General features: G+C 18.6%; 1 protein-coding gene across 9 annotated transcripts in view; it reads right to left on the minus strand.

Moving 5' to 3' along the window:
* Positions 1-16,696, minus strand: part of LOC145252666 (cilia- and flagella-associated protein 337-like) — a 482,634-nt gene that overhangs the window by 8,305 nt on the left and 457,633 nt on the right. The gene's annotated exons all lie outside the window — the stretch shown is intronic.

Here is a 16,696-nt window from a genome sequence, read left to right on the forward strand (position 1 = left end):
TATAAATATTAAATGTTTTATTTATGTATATAATATATAAATATTAAATGTATATATAAATATTAAAAGTTTTATTAATGTATATGATATATAAATAGTAACTGTACATATGAATATTAAATATTGTCTCATTAATGTATATAATATATCAACATTAAATGTTCTTTTATTAATGTATATCATATATATAAATTACATGGATATATAAGTATTAAATGTATATATATAAATATTAAATGTTGTTTTATTGAGTTATATAATATATAAGTAATTAATTATTTTATTATTGTATCTATTATATAAATACAAAATATATATGTAAATATTGAATGTTGTTTTATAAATGGATAAATTATATAAATATTAAATATTGTTTGTTAATGTATATAAAATACAAATATAAAATGTTGTTTTATTAATGTATTTAATATATAAATATTAAATGTATACATAAATATTAAATGTTTTTTTTATAAATGCATGAATTATACAAATATTAAATGTAGTTTTGTCAATGTATATAATATATGAATTCAAAATGCTGTTTTATTAATGTAGCTGGTATGTAAATTTTAATCTGTATATAAATATAAAATATTGTTTTGTAAATGTATATAATATATAAATATTAAATGCTGTTTTATTAATGTATATAATATATAAATATTAAATGTTGCCCTATTAATGTATAAAAAATATATATAAATATTAAATGTATATATAAATATTACATGTTGTTTGTTAATGTATATACTATACAAATATTAAATGTATATAAAAATATTAAATGTTGTTTTATTAATGACATAATATGTAAATACTAAATGCATATAAAATTATTAAATGTTGTTTTAATGTATATAATATATAAATATTAAATGTTGTTTTATGAATGTATATAGTGTATGAAAATAAAAAGTATATATAATATTAAATAATGTTTTGTTAATGTATATAATATATAAATTATCACTGTATATATCAATATTAAATGTATATATAAATATTAAATGTTGTTTTATTAATATATATAATTCATACATATTAAATGTTGATTTATTAATGTATAAAATATATAAATATTAAATGTTGTTCTTTTAATGCATGTAATATAAATATTAAATATATATATATATGAATATTGAATTTTGTTTTATTGATGTATATAATATATAAATATAAAATGTTGTTTTATTAATGTATATAATATATAAATAGTAAATATTGTTTCTTAATGTATATAATATATAAATATTAAATGTATATATAAATATTAAATGTTGTTGTATTAATATATACAATATACACATATTAAATGTTGCCTTATGAATGTATATATTATATACACATAAAATGTACCTATAAATATGGAATGTATATATAAATATTAAATGTTGTTTTATTAATGTATACACTATATACATATCAAATGTTGTTTTATTAATGTATATAATATATAAATATTAAATAAGTTTTTATTAATGTATATAATATACAAATATTAAATGTTGTTTTATTAATGTATATAATATATAAATATTAAATGTATATATAAATATTAAATGTTGTTTGTTAATGTATATAATATATACAGACTAACTGTATATACAAATATTAAATGTTGTATTATTAATGACATAATATGCAAATATGAAATGCATATATAAATATTAAATATTGTTTTATTAATGTATATAATATATAAATATTAAATACATGTATAAATATTAAATGTTGTTCTATTTATGTATACAATAAATAAATATGAAATGTTGTTTTATTAATGCATATAATATACAAATATTTACGCATATACAAATATTAAATGTTGTTTTTTTTAATGTATATAATATATAAATATCAAATGTATATATAAATATAAAAATTCTTTTTATGAATGTATATAGTGTATAAATATTAAAAGTGTATATATATAAAATAATCATGTATTCATGTATACATTATATAAATTTTAACTGTATATAAAAATATTAAATGTATGTATAAATATTAAATATATATATAAATATGTTGTTTTATTAATATATATAATATATAAATATTAAATTTTGTTTTATAAATATTTATAATATATTAATATTAAAAGTTGTTTTATTAAATTTATATATTATAATATATAAATATTAAATGTTGTTTTATAAATGTATATTTAATATTTAATATTGTCATATAAATGTATATTTATATATTATAATATATAAATATTAAATGTTATTTTATTAATGTATATAATACATAAATATTAAATGTACACATAAATATATAAATATTAAATCTTTTATAAATGTGTATAATATAAAAATATAAAATGCATATATAAATATTAAATTTTGTTTTATTATTGTATATTATATATAAATATTAAATGTTGTCTTATTAATGTATATATATATTCATATTAAATGTACATCACAATATGGAATGTATGTATCAATATTAAATGTTGTTTGATTAATGTATAAAATATATAAATAGTAAATATTTTTTTTATTAATGTGTATAATATATAAATATTAAATGTATATGTAAATATTACATGTTGTTTAATTAATGTATATAATATATAAATATAAACTCTTGTTTTATTAATAGATATAATATATAAATATTAAATACTGTTTAGTTAATGTATATAATATATAAATATTAAATCTTTTTTATTAATGTATATATTATATAAACATTAAATGTATGTATAAATATTAAGTGTTGTTTTATTAATGCATATAATATATTAATATAAAATGTTGTTTTATTAAGGTATATAATATATAATTATTAAATGTTGTTTTATTAATGTATATAATATATAAATATAAAATATTTTTATTAATGTATACAATATATAGATATTAAATATAAATATAAATATTAAATAGTGTTTTATAAATATATATAATATATAAATATAAACAGTTGTTATTTAATGTATGTAATATATAAATATTAAATATATATATAAATATTAAATGTTGTTTTATAATATATATTATATAAGTATAATATTTATTACTATTAATATTATTGATTTATTAATGTATATTAAAAATATATTATTTATTTTATTAATGTATATTAATAATACATTATTTATTTTATATTAATATATATTATTTATTTATTAATGTATATAATATATAAATAGTAAATATTGTTTTATTAATGTATATAATATATAAATATTAAATGCATATATAAATATCAAATGTTGTTTTATTAATGTATATAATATCTGAATAGTAAATTTTGTTTTATTGATGTATATATTATATACATATAAAATGTAAATATATATATATGGAATGTATGTATACATATTTAATCGTATTTTATTAAGTTATATAACATATAGATTGTAAATATTGTTTTATGAATGTATATAATATATAAATATTAAATGTATATGTAAATATACAATGTTGTTTTATTAATATATGTAATATATAAATATCAAATGTTTTTTATTAATGTATATAAATATTAAATGTATGTATATATATTAAGTGTTGTTTTATTAATGCATATAATATATCAATATTACATGTTGTTTTTATCAGTTATATAATATATAAATATTAAATGTTGTTTTATAATGTATATAATATGTAAATATAAAATGTTGTTTCATTACTGTATATAATATATAGATATTAAATATATATATAAATATTAAATTGTGTTTTATTAATGTATATAATATGTAAATATAAAATGTAGTTGTTTCAATGTATGTAATATATAAATATAAAATATATATATAAATATACCATGTTGTTTTATAAATGTATATATCATATAAATAAAAACATTTGTTTTATTAATGTATATAATATATAAATAGTAAATATTGTTTTATTAATGTATATAATATATAAATATTAAATGTATATGTGAACATAAAATGTTGTTTTATTAATCTATATAATATATAAATATTAAATGTTGTTTATTAATGTATATAATATATAAATATTAAATGTTGTTTTATAAATGTATATATTATATACATATAAAATGTACACATAAATATGCAATGCATGTATACATATATAATGTATTTTTTTTAAAAGTTAATATTTATTATATTATTTTTCTTGTATATGTAAATATTAAAGGTTGTTTTACTTATATATTAAATACATAAATGTGAAATGTCGTTTTATTAATTTATATAATATATAAATATTAAATGTATGTATATATATATGAAGTGTTGTTTTATTAATGTATATAATATATCAATATTAAATATTGTTTTAATAGGTTGCATAGTATATATAAATATTAAATATTGTTTTATTAATGTATATAATATAGAAGTATGAAATATAGTTTTATTACTGTATATAATATATAGATGTTACATCTATATATATATATATAAAAAATTGAATGGTGTTTTTAAATATATATAATATGTAAATATAAAATGTTGTTGTTTTAATGTATGTAATATATAATTATTTATTATATATATAAATATTAAATGTTGTTTTATAAATGTATATAATATATAAATATAAAATTGTGTTTTATTAAAGTGTACATTATATAAATAGTAAATATTGTTTCACTAATGTATATAACATATAAATATTACATGTATATGTAAATATAAAATTTTGTTCTATTAATGTATATAATATATAAATATTAAATGTTTTTTTTTATTAATGTATATACTATATACATATTCACTGTTGTTTTTTAAGGTATATAATATATAAATATTAAATGTATATATAAATATCACGGTTATATTATTCATTTACATAATATATACATATTAAATGTTGTTTTATTTATGTATATAATATATAAATAATAAATATATATGTAAATATTAAATGTTGTTTTATTATGTATATAATATACTAATATAAAATGTTATTTTATTGATGTATATAATATATAAATATCCAATGTGGTTTTATTAATGTATATAATATATAAACATTAAATGTTGTTTTATTAATATATATAATTCATACATATAAAATGTTGTTTATTAATGTATATAATATATAAATATTAAATGTTGTCCCTTTAATGTATGTAATATAAAATATTAAATATATATATATAAATATTTAATGTTGTTTTATTAATGTATATCACATATAAATATAAAATGTTGTTTTATTAATGTATATAATATATAAAGAGTAAATATTGTTTTATTTAGATATAATATATAAATATTAAATGTATATGTAGCTATTAAATGTTGTTTTATTAATGCATATAACATATAATAATAAATGTTATTTATTAATGTATATAATATAGTAATATTAAATGTATATGTAAATATTAGATATTGTTTTATTAATGTATATAATATATAAATATTAAATGTTGTTATATTAATGCATATATTATATACATATCAAATGTACATATGAATATGGAATGTATGTATAAATATAAATGTTGTCTTATTGATGTATAAAATATAAAAATATCAAATGTTGTTTTAGTAATGTATATAATATACAAATTTTAAATACTGTTTTATTAATGTATATAATATATAACTATAAAATGTTGTTTTATTAATGTATGTAATCTATAAATATTAAATGTATATAAAATATAAAACATTTATTTATTAATAACACAATATGCCAACACTAAATGGATGTATAAATATTAAATGTTGTTTTATTAATGTATATAATATATATATATAAAACGTTGCTTTATTAATGTATATAATATACAAATATTCAATGTATATATAAATATAAAATCTTGTTTTATTAATGTATATAGTTTATAAAAATTAAAAGTATATATATAAATATTAAATAATTTATTATTCATGTATATAATATATACAGTTTTACTGTATATATTAATATTAAATGTTTGTATAAATATTAAATGTCGTTTTATTAATATATATAGTATATTAATATAAATGTTGTTTTATTAATGTATATAATATATAAATATTAAATGTTGTTTTATTAATGTATATAATATATAAATATTTAATGTTGTCATATAAATGTATATAATATATACATATTCAATGTTATTTTATTAATGTATATAATACATAAATATTAAATGTAAATATGAATATAAAATGTTGTTTTATTACTGTACATAATATATAAACTTAAATGTTTTTTGATTCATGTATATTATATATAAATAGTAAATTTATATACAAATATTTAATGTATATATAAATATCAAATTTTGTTTTATTTATGTATATAATATATAAATATTAAATGTTGTTTTCTTAATGTATATTTAATACTTTTTTATAAATCTATATAATATATATATATAAAATGGTTTTATAAAAGTATATATTATATTATTATTAAATGCATGTATAAATGTTGTTTTATTATGTATATAATATATTAATATTATATGTTGTTTTATTAGTATATATTATATATAAAGATAAAACGTTGTTTTATTATGTATAGATATAAAATATATATTTATAAATATTATATGTAGTTTTATTAATGTATAAAATATCCAAATATTAAATATTGTTCTTTAAATGTAGGTAATATATACATATTAAAATATATATATAAATATTAAATGTTGTTTAATTATTGTATATAATATACAAATATAAAATGTTATTATTTATGGATATAATATATAAATGGTAAGTATTGTTTTATTAATGTATATAATATAGAAATATTAAATGTATATGTAAATATAAACTGTTGTTTAATTTATGTATATAATATATAAATATTACATGTGTTTTTATTAATCTATATAATATATGAATATTAAATGTTATTTTATTAATGTATATAATATGTAAATATTAAATGGATATATAAATATTAAATGTTGTTTTATAAATGTATATAGTATATAAATATTAAATGTTGTTTGTTAATGTATATATTATATTAATATTAAATGTACATAAACATATGAAATGTATGTATAAATATCAAATGTTTTATTAATGTATATAATATATAAACAGTAAATATTTTTTTTATTAATGTATATAATTTATAAATATTTAATGTATGCGTAAATATTAAATGTTGTTTTAAAAATGTATAAAATATATAAATATCAAACGTTGTTTTATTAATAGATATAATATATAAATATTAAATAATTTTTTATTAATGTATATAACATATAAATATTAACTGTTTTTATTAACGTTTATAATATATAAATATTACATGTATGTATAAATATTAAGTGTTGTTTTATTTATGTGTAAAATATATTAATATTTAATGTTGTTTTATTAAGGTATATAATATATAAATATTAAATATTGTTTATTAATGTATATAATATATAGATATTTAATATAGATATAAATATTTAATGTTGTTTTATGAAAAATAATAAATATTAGATGTCGTTTTTTAATGTATGTAATATATAAATATAAAATATAAAATTAAATTAAATGTTGTTTTATTAATGTATATAACATATAAATATAAAATGTTGTTTTATTAATGTATATAATATATAAAAAGTAAATATTGTTTTATTAATGAATATAATATATAAATAGTAAATATTATTTTATTAATGTATATAATATATACATATTAAATGTATATGTAAATATTAAATGTTGTTTTATTAATGTATATAATATATAAATATTAAATGTTCGTTTATTAATGTATATATTATATACATATTACATTACATATAAATATAGAATGTATGCATAAATATTAAATGTGGTTTTATTAAGGTATACCATATATAAATATCAATTGTTGTTTTATTAATGTATACAATATATAAATATTAAATACTGTTTTATTAATGTATAGATTATATAATATTAAATGTTGTTCTATTAATGTATATTATATATAAATATTAAATGTATATATAAATATTAAATTTTGTTTGTTAATGTATATAATATATAAATATTAAATGTATATACAAATATTAAATGTTGTTTCATTAATTACATAATATGCAAATACCAAATGCATAAATTAATGTAAAATTTTGTTTTATTAATGTATATAATATATAAATATTAAATACATGTATAAATATTAAATGCTGTTTTATTGATGTATATAATATATAAATATGAAATTAAGTGTTTTTTATTAAGTATATAATATATATTAATATTAAATGTTGTTTTATTAACATATATTATATATAAATATAAAAGGTTGTTTTATTAATGTATATAATATATAGATAGTAAATATATATATGAATATTAAATGTAGTTTTATTAATGTATAAAGAAAACAAATATTACATGTTGTCCTTTTAATGTATGTAATATATAAATATTTAATATATATATACAAATATTAAATGTTGTTTTATTATGTATATGCGATATAAATACAAAATGTTGTTTTATTAATGTATATAATATATAAATAGTAAATATAGTTTCATTAATGTATATAATACATAAATATTAAATGTGTATATAAATATTAAATATGGTTTTATTAATGTATGTAATATCTCAATATTTAAGGTTCTTTTTTAATCTATATAATATATACATATAAAATGTACATATAAATGTGGAGTGTATATATAAATATTTATTGTTCTTTAATAAAGTTCTAAAATATATAAAAAGTAAATATTTTTGTATTAATGTATATAATATATAAATATTTAATGTATGTACATATATTAAATGTTTTTTAATGTATGTAATAATATAACAGTATTTACTTAAGTTATATAATATATAAATATTAAATGTTGTTTTAATGATGTACATAATATATAAATATAAAATGTTGTTTTATTACGGTATTATATATAGATATTAAATATATGTATAAATATTAAATGGGGTTTTATTTATGTATATAATATGTAAATATAAAATTTTGTTGTTTTTATGTATGTAATACATAAATATTTAATATATATATAAATATTAAATGTTGTTTGATAAATGTATATAATATATAAATATAACATTTTGTGTTATTAATGTATATAATATATAAATATAAAATGTTGTTTTATTAATGTATATAATATATAAATAGTAAATATTGTTTTATTAATGTATATATTATATACATAATGACTGTACATATAAAATTGGAATGTATGTATAAATGTTAAATGTGTCTTATTAATGTATATAATATATAAATAGTAAATATTGTTTATTTATGTATATAATATATAAATATTAAGTGTATATGCAAATATTTTTTTTTTTTTTTTTTTTTTTTTTACAAAGGCATCACCATATTATCAAGGCCCAGAGGCCACTCAAGGATAAGGGTTAAAGAGTGTACAGTAGAAATTGGTCAATATAGTAATCATTAGTAATGAAAATTTGGTAAATTTAATAACTTATATGGAACGGCTCATCAAGAACTTATTTACTTTAGACTTGAACACAACCATATTGTAGTCAGCCGGAAAGCAGGAAAACGGAAGACAATTCCACAGGCGTGCAGTTCTAAGAAAGAAGCTTTGTTCATGGAATCTACGTTTAGGTTTAGGCACAGATAAAGAGTGGGGGAAATTATTGATAGTGTTTACAGCTAGACGAGTGTTTCTTGTGAAAGTTTGGCGAGGGGGGACCATAGATTGAAGCTCAGTTGAACACTTTCCATGAAAATAACGATACATCAGAGACAAACTCGCAACATCTCTTCTGTGAGATAGAGGTTGCAAGGAGGAGAAAAGGACATCTCCTACGAGGCTACGAAGTCTATTTTGAACTCTATCAAGGCAGGACAAGTGCTTTCTAGCAGCTCCTGCCCAGATGTGGCAACAGTATTCCATCCTTGGACGTACCTGGCTCTTATATAGGTAGAGAATAGCATCAGCAGTGAGATATCTACTGGATCGATAGAAAGATCCCACCATTTTTCCAGCGGCCTTGGCAACAGATTTGATATACGTGTTCCATTTAAGATCAGGAGTAATGGTCAAGCCCAGAAGCTTGTCAAAACTTGAGGCCTCCTGAAGACGAGAGCCATTCATTTCAATTGATGACAAATGTGAATTAGAATGTTGATGATGTAAAGAGAGAAGCTTGGTTTTAGATGCATTAAAAGTAACCAGCCACTCCTTTCCCCATTGTACTACGTGCTCAAGATCAGAGGAGAGAGAATTGGAGAGAACTTGGTCGTTTACTGTCTTAGATGTGCTACCATAAATGGTAGTGTCGTCAGCATAAATGTCTACAAATGATGTAAGGATATGATTTGGAAGATCATTAATGTAGATCAGGAAAAGAGTTGGGCCCAGGATGGATCCCTGAGGGACACCGGCATGAATACTGTGAGCTTCTGATTTTTGCCCCTCAACTACTACTCTTATGAACCTATCAGAAAGAAATGATTTAATAATTGAGAAGACTTTTCCAGCTATACCATAGCTAGCGATCTTATGAAGTAAACCTTTATGCCATACCCTATCAAAGGCTTTAGATATGTCAAGAGCAATTGCCCTAGAAAGATTGCCACCGTCGAGAGATTTGCTAATCCTATGCGATATAACTGTAAGGACATCTGCTGTAGATCTAGCAGAACGGAAACCATATTGAGTGTCACTAAGAAGGTTATTTTTGTTGAGATGTTTGATTACTTCTGTATTTAACACAGATTCTAGCAACTTACTCATGACGCACAGGAGACTTATTGGCCTGTACTGAGAGGGGGATGAGCGATCACCTGAATTCTTAAATACAGGGCATACTGATGAGATTTTCCAGGGAGATGGGAAACTATTCTCCTTAAGACAACGTTTAAACAGTTTTGTAAGTATGGGCGCTAATTCAGGTTGAAGTTTTTTGAGTACTATAATTGGAATACCATCAGGGCCAGTTGTTTTACTCGAATCAAGGTTTTTGATTAGCTTCGCAACATCACGTACAGATATACGTATATCACATAGCGTGTTTTCTGATACAGGAGGAAATATTGGAGGTTGGCGGTCTTGGTCGCAAAGGGTAGAATTTGCTGCAAAGTTCTTGACAAAGAGTTTGGCTTTGTCTGATGCTGACGAGATTACCTCAGGTCCATTGATAATAGTTGGGATGGAGCACACGCTTCTATTCAGGATTCTGTTTGCTATTTGCCAAAACTGGTGGGAACCAAGCCTCTGCTGAGCTACTTTGGACTTAACAGATTGAGCATACAACTCTCTTGCATTCCTTATTACTTTCTTACAATGGTTGCTGGCAGTCCTGAAAACGGCTTTAGTTTCCATACATCTATTACGTTTGAAGCAGTGGAAAAAGTGATTTCTGTGCGCAATGGCAGCAGCACATTCTGGAGAGAACCATGGCTGGCTGTTAGGTTTTTGCTGAAACTTTTTAGAGGGTATGAAATGGTCAATACCTACAATTAACCATTCAGTTAGGTCTAATACTATAGAGGACACATCCTTTTTAAACATGGAATGCAGAGGTAGATCAGATATAAATGTACGGAAGCTATCCCAGTCAGCCTTAGTGTATCGATATACTGTACGATGAAGAGGTACGTCTGGGGACTTATTACATTTCATTTTTATCTTAATTGATACAACAGAGTGGTCGGAAGATCCAAGAGGCGACAGAACAGAAACTGAACATAGTTCAGGGCAAGTTGTGAGAAAAAGGTCTAGTAGGCTCGCATACTGGCCGTCATTATCGGGCACACGGGTAGGTTCCTGAACAATCTGAGTGAGGTCATAGGCAATGGAGAAATCATGACAGAACCTCCCCTCATCATCGGTCTTGTTTGAGTGGGTCAACCATTCGACGTTGTGAACATTGAAGTCTCCACATACGTGAATGTTAGCTGAAGGATAAGTAGAAAGGACTTGGTCAATTTTCTCAGATATGCTTTGAAAGATAGTAACTCCGCTGTTGTGGGGGCGATAGAGAGTAAATATAAATGCAGTAGTGTGAGCTAAAGCAACCCGGAAGCACATATAGGGTAAGTTAGGATCTTCCCTGGAGATGTCCCTCCCACATGGAAAGCTATCTTTAATATAGGCACATATTCCATGCCCATGGCGATCTTGGGGGTCAGATTTAGAAGTTAAGTTAGAGTATCCTGAAATTGCAAACTCATCTAGGGAAATAGCCTGTCCAATGCCAGTTTCACTTAAAAATAAAAGGTCTGGTTTAGTCTCCTGTAATTGGGTTTCAACCTCTGGAAGGTTAGAACGAAGACCCCTGATGTTGGAGAAGGAGACATGGTAGTAGGGGTCTACGTTGGAAGTTGGAGAACCGGGTTTAATCGTGTATTTTTTCTTGAAACTTGTCATGATGAAATTTTGGAATTTGTGGACTAGGTCGACAGATTTACTTAGAGCAGGACAGAGAGGGGAAATTAAGAGAGAAAAAGAAACGAAGAATTTTTTTTTTTTATTTGTAGCTAATGATAAGGTAAAGCCGTAACAATTACCCACTAGTATGGCATCGAGAGGCCCCACCAGAAGCTACTGCATGGTCCAGAATCCATTCACCAAATGGCAATACAGCAGCCCCAGTACTTTGCACCTGCTGATAGGACAGCCTCCTTAGTGGTTAATCCAAGGTTCGGGTCCCTGACTATCAGGCGGATAACGTCAGCCCAGACAAAACGTTTACCTCCAGCACCCTTACTAGTGACATGGCTACAAGGATAGACATAGAAACAGAAAATTTCCGCCATCTCAGTCAACTGTTCGCAAAAATACTGCCAACCTAGAAAACAGCTTTTTCTTCTCCCTTTGTCCGAAAAATCACTCATTTAAAAAAATGAGGACTGAGGGACAAATAAGAAGAAGCGAGAGTAACAGGAGCTGCCGATAACGCATCCACAATGCGTTTTCTACTCTCCATTAAAAAAAAAAAAAAAAAAAAAAAAAAAACTATTAAGTATTGTACTTAATAAAAGTCCAACGGACGTGTTTAAGGGAAAGTATGGTGATAGATTCCCCTCACACGAACTAAAAATGAGTATAATTCGTAATTTTTGCAATCAACTCGGTAGATAAATAAACATATGTACGAGGAAAAAAAAAAAAAAAAAAAAAAAAGCTAGCATTTAATAAAACAGAAATACACAAATTAAATACTGAAATAAAATGGAGTTGTTAATATTTTAAATCTAAAATAAAAAGCATGATTGAAATCACTTATCTCAACAAAAACAATTCCGTCTCCAAATTGCAAACTGTATTGAAAGAAATTCAGTTAGTAGCGTTCAAAACATTTTTTTGAAATCAGCCGTTAAAAGAAAATCGTGATTTTATTCTGAACTTAAGCTAGTAACGTTTTAAGAAGCTTACGATATAAAAGAAAAGGCTGATGGGGGGGGGTGTTCTTCCGAAAGTAAGTTGGTGCCGTTATAAGTAATTTCGAGATAAGATGGAAGCCGGTATTGGACTAGAAAAAAGCTAGCATTTAATAAAACAGAAATACACAAATTAAATACTGAAATAAAATGGAGTTGTTAATATTTTAAATCTAAAATAAAAAGCATGATTGAAATCACTTATCTCAACAAAAACAATTCCGTCTCCAAATTGCAAACTGTATTGATTACATGTTGTTTTATTAATATATATAATATATAAATGTAAAATGTAGTTTTATTGATGTATATAATATTAAATGTTTTTGTTAATGTATATAATATATAAATATTAAATGTATAAAAATATTAAATGTTGTTTGTTAATATATATAATATATCAATATAAAATATTGTTTTATTAATATGTAGATACTATATATAGATATAAATATTAAATGTTGTTTTATTAATGTATATAATATATAAATATTAAATGTTGTTGTTTTAATGTATGTAATATATAAATATTAAATATATATATATAAATATAAAATGTTGTTTTATTAATGTATATAATATATAAACATAAAATATTGTTGTATTAATGTATATAATATATAAATAGTAAATATTGTTTTATTTATGTATATAATACATAAATATTAAATAATATAAATATTAAATGTGTTTTTTTCATGTATATAATATCTCAATATGTAATGTTCTTTTTTAATGTATATATTATATACATATAAAATGTACATATAAATATGGAATGTATGTATAAATATTTAATGTTGTTTTATTAAGTTATATCATATATAAAAAGTAAATATTGTTGTATTAATGTATATAATATATAAATATTTAATGTATGTACATATATTAAGTGTTGTTTTTTTAATGTATATAATATATCAGTATTTAATTAAGTTATATAATATATAAATATTAAATGTTGTTTTAATGATGTACATTATATATAAATATACAATTTTGTTTTATTACTGTATTATATATAGATATTACATATATGTATAAATATTAAATGGTGTTTTATTTATGTATATAATATGTAAATATAAAATGTTGTTGTTTTTAGGTATGTTATACATAAATATTAAATATATATATAAATATTAAATGTTTTTTTATAAATGTATATAATATATAAATATAAAATTTTGTTTTATTAATGTATATAATATATAAATAGTAAATAGTGTTTTATTAATGTATATAATATATAAAAATTAAATGATGTTTTATTAATGTGTGTATTATGTAATTATTAAATGTTTTTTATTAATGCATATAATATATAATAATTAAATGTTGTTTTATTAAGGTATATAATATATAAATATTAAATGTATATATAAATATAAAATGTTGTTTTATTAATGTATATATTATATACATATTAAATGTACATAAAATATGGAATGTATGTATAAATATAAAATGTTGTATATAATATATAAATAGTTAATATTCTTTTATTAATGTATATAATATATAAATATTAAATGGATATGTAAATATTAAATGTTGTTTAAATGATGTATATAATATACAAATATAAAATATTGTTTATTAATGTATATAATATATAAATATTAAATACTGTTTTATTAATGTATATAATATATAAATATTAAATATGGTTTTATTAATGTATATAATATATACATATTAAATGTACATATAAAATTGGAATGTATGTATAAATATTAAATGTTGTCTTATTAATACATATATGTTATATAAAAAAGGTAAATATTGTTTTATTAATGTATATAATATATAAATATTTAATGTATATGTAAATATAAAATGTTGTTTTATGATGTATATAATATATAAATGTTAAATGTAGTTTTAATGATGTATATAATAGATAAATATTAAATGTTTTTTGTTAATGTATATAATATATAAATATGAAATGTATATATTATATAAATATTAAATGTATATAAAAATATTAAATGTTTTTTATTAATGACATAATATGTAAATACTAAGTGCATGTATAGATATTCAATGGTTTTTTATTAATGCATATAATATACCAATATTTAATGTATTCATAAATATTAAATGTTTTTTATTAATGTATATTATATATAAATGGTAAATTTATATATAAATATTAAATGTATGTATAAATATTAAGTGTTGGTTTATTTATGTGTATAATATATTAATATTAAATGTTGTTTTGTTAAGGTATATAATATATAAATATAAAATGTATATAATATAAAAATGTTAAATGTTGTTTTATTAATGTATATTATATAAATAGTAAATATTGTTTTGTTAATGTATATAATATATAAATATTTAATGTATATGTAAATATTAAATGTTGTATAATTAATGTATATAATATATAAATATCAAATGTTGAGTTATTTATGTATATAATATATAAATATTAAATGTTGTTTTATTAATGTATGTAATAGATACGTATAAAATGTTTTATTTATGTATATAATATACAACTATTACACATATATATATATATAAATATGAAATATGTATATAATATTAAAATTTTTATTAATGTATATAATATATAAATATTAAACGTACATATAAATATCAAATTTATATATGAATATTAAATGTTGTTTTCTTAATGTATAAAAAGTATAAATACTTGATGTTTATATAAATATTAAATGTATGTATAAATATTTAATGTTGTGGTATGAATGTATATAATATATAATGATAAAATATTGTTTTATTCAGTTATATAATATATAAATATTAAATCTTGTTTCTTAATGTATATAATATATAAATATTAAATGTTGCTTTATTAATATATATAATATACAAATAATAAATGTATATATAATTATAAATGTATATATTAATATTTAAAGTTGTTTAATTAATGTATATAATATATAAATATTACATGTATATATAAATATCAAATGTGTATATAATATTAAATGTTGTTTTATTCATGTATGTAATATATAAATATTGAATGTATATGTAAATATTAAATGTATATATAAATATTAATGTATAAATAAAAATTAAATGTTGGTTTATTAATGTATATAATATATAAATATGAAATATATATAAATATTAAATGTTGTTTTATTAATGTATATAATATAAAGTACTATTTTATCGTATGACGAAATATTGAGCTCCCAATTTTTTTGTTTGCAGTAATTTTATTTTTAGCTCGCAAGCTGAGAATAAAATGAATTGAAATTCATGTAAAATTTATTGGGTTTTATATAAATTATTATTGAAATATAACAATAAATACTCACTCTCACACACACACACACACACATATATATATATATATATATTAATATTGTGAGATGATGTCATGATCATTGTGATCATAC

Source organism: Euprymna scolopes, chromosome 29 (genome assembly GCF_053919585.1).
Source record: "Euprymna scolopes isolate OS-2025 chromosome 29, ASM5391958v1, whole genome shotgun sequence".
Classification (NCBI taxonomy): domain Eukaryota; kingdom Metazoa; phylum Mollusca; class Cephalopoda; order Sepiida; family Sepiolidae; genus Euprymna; species Euprymna scolopes.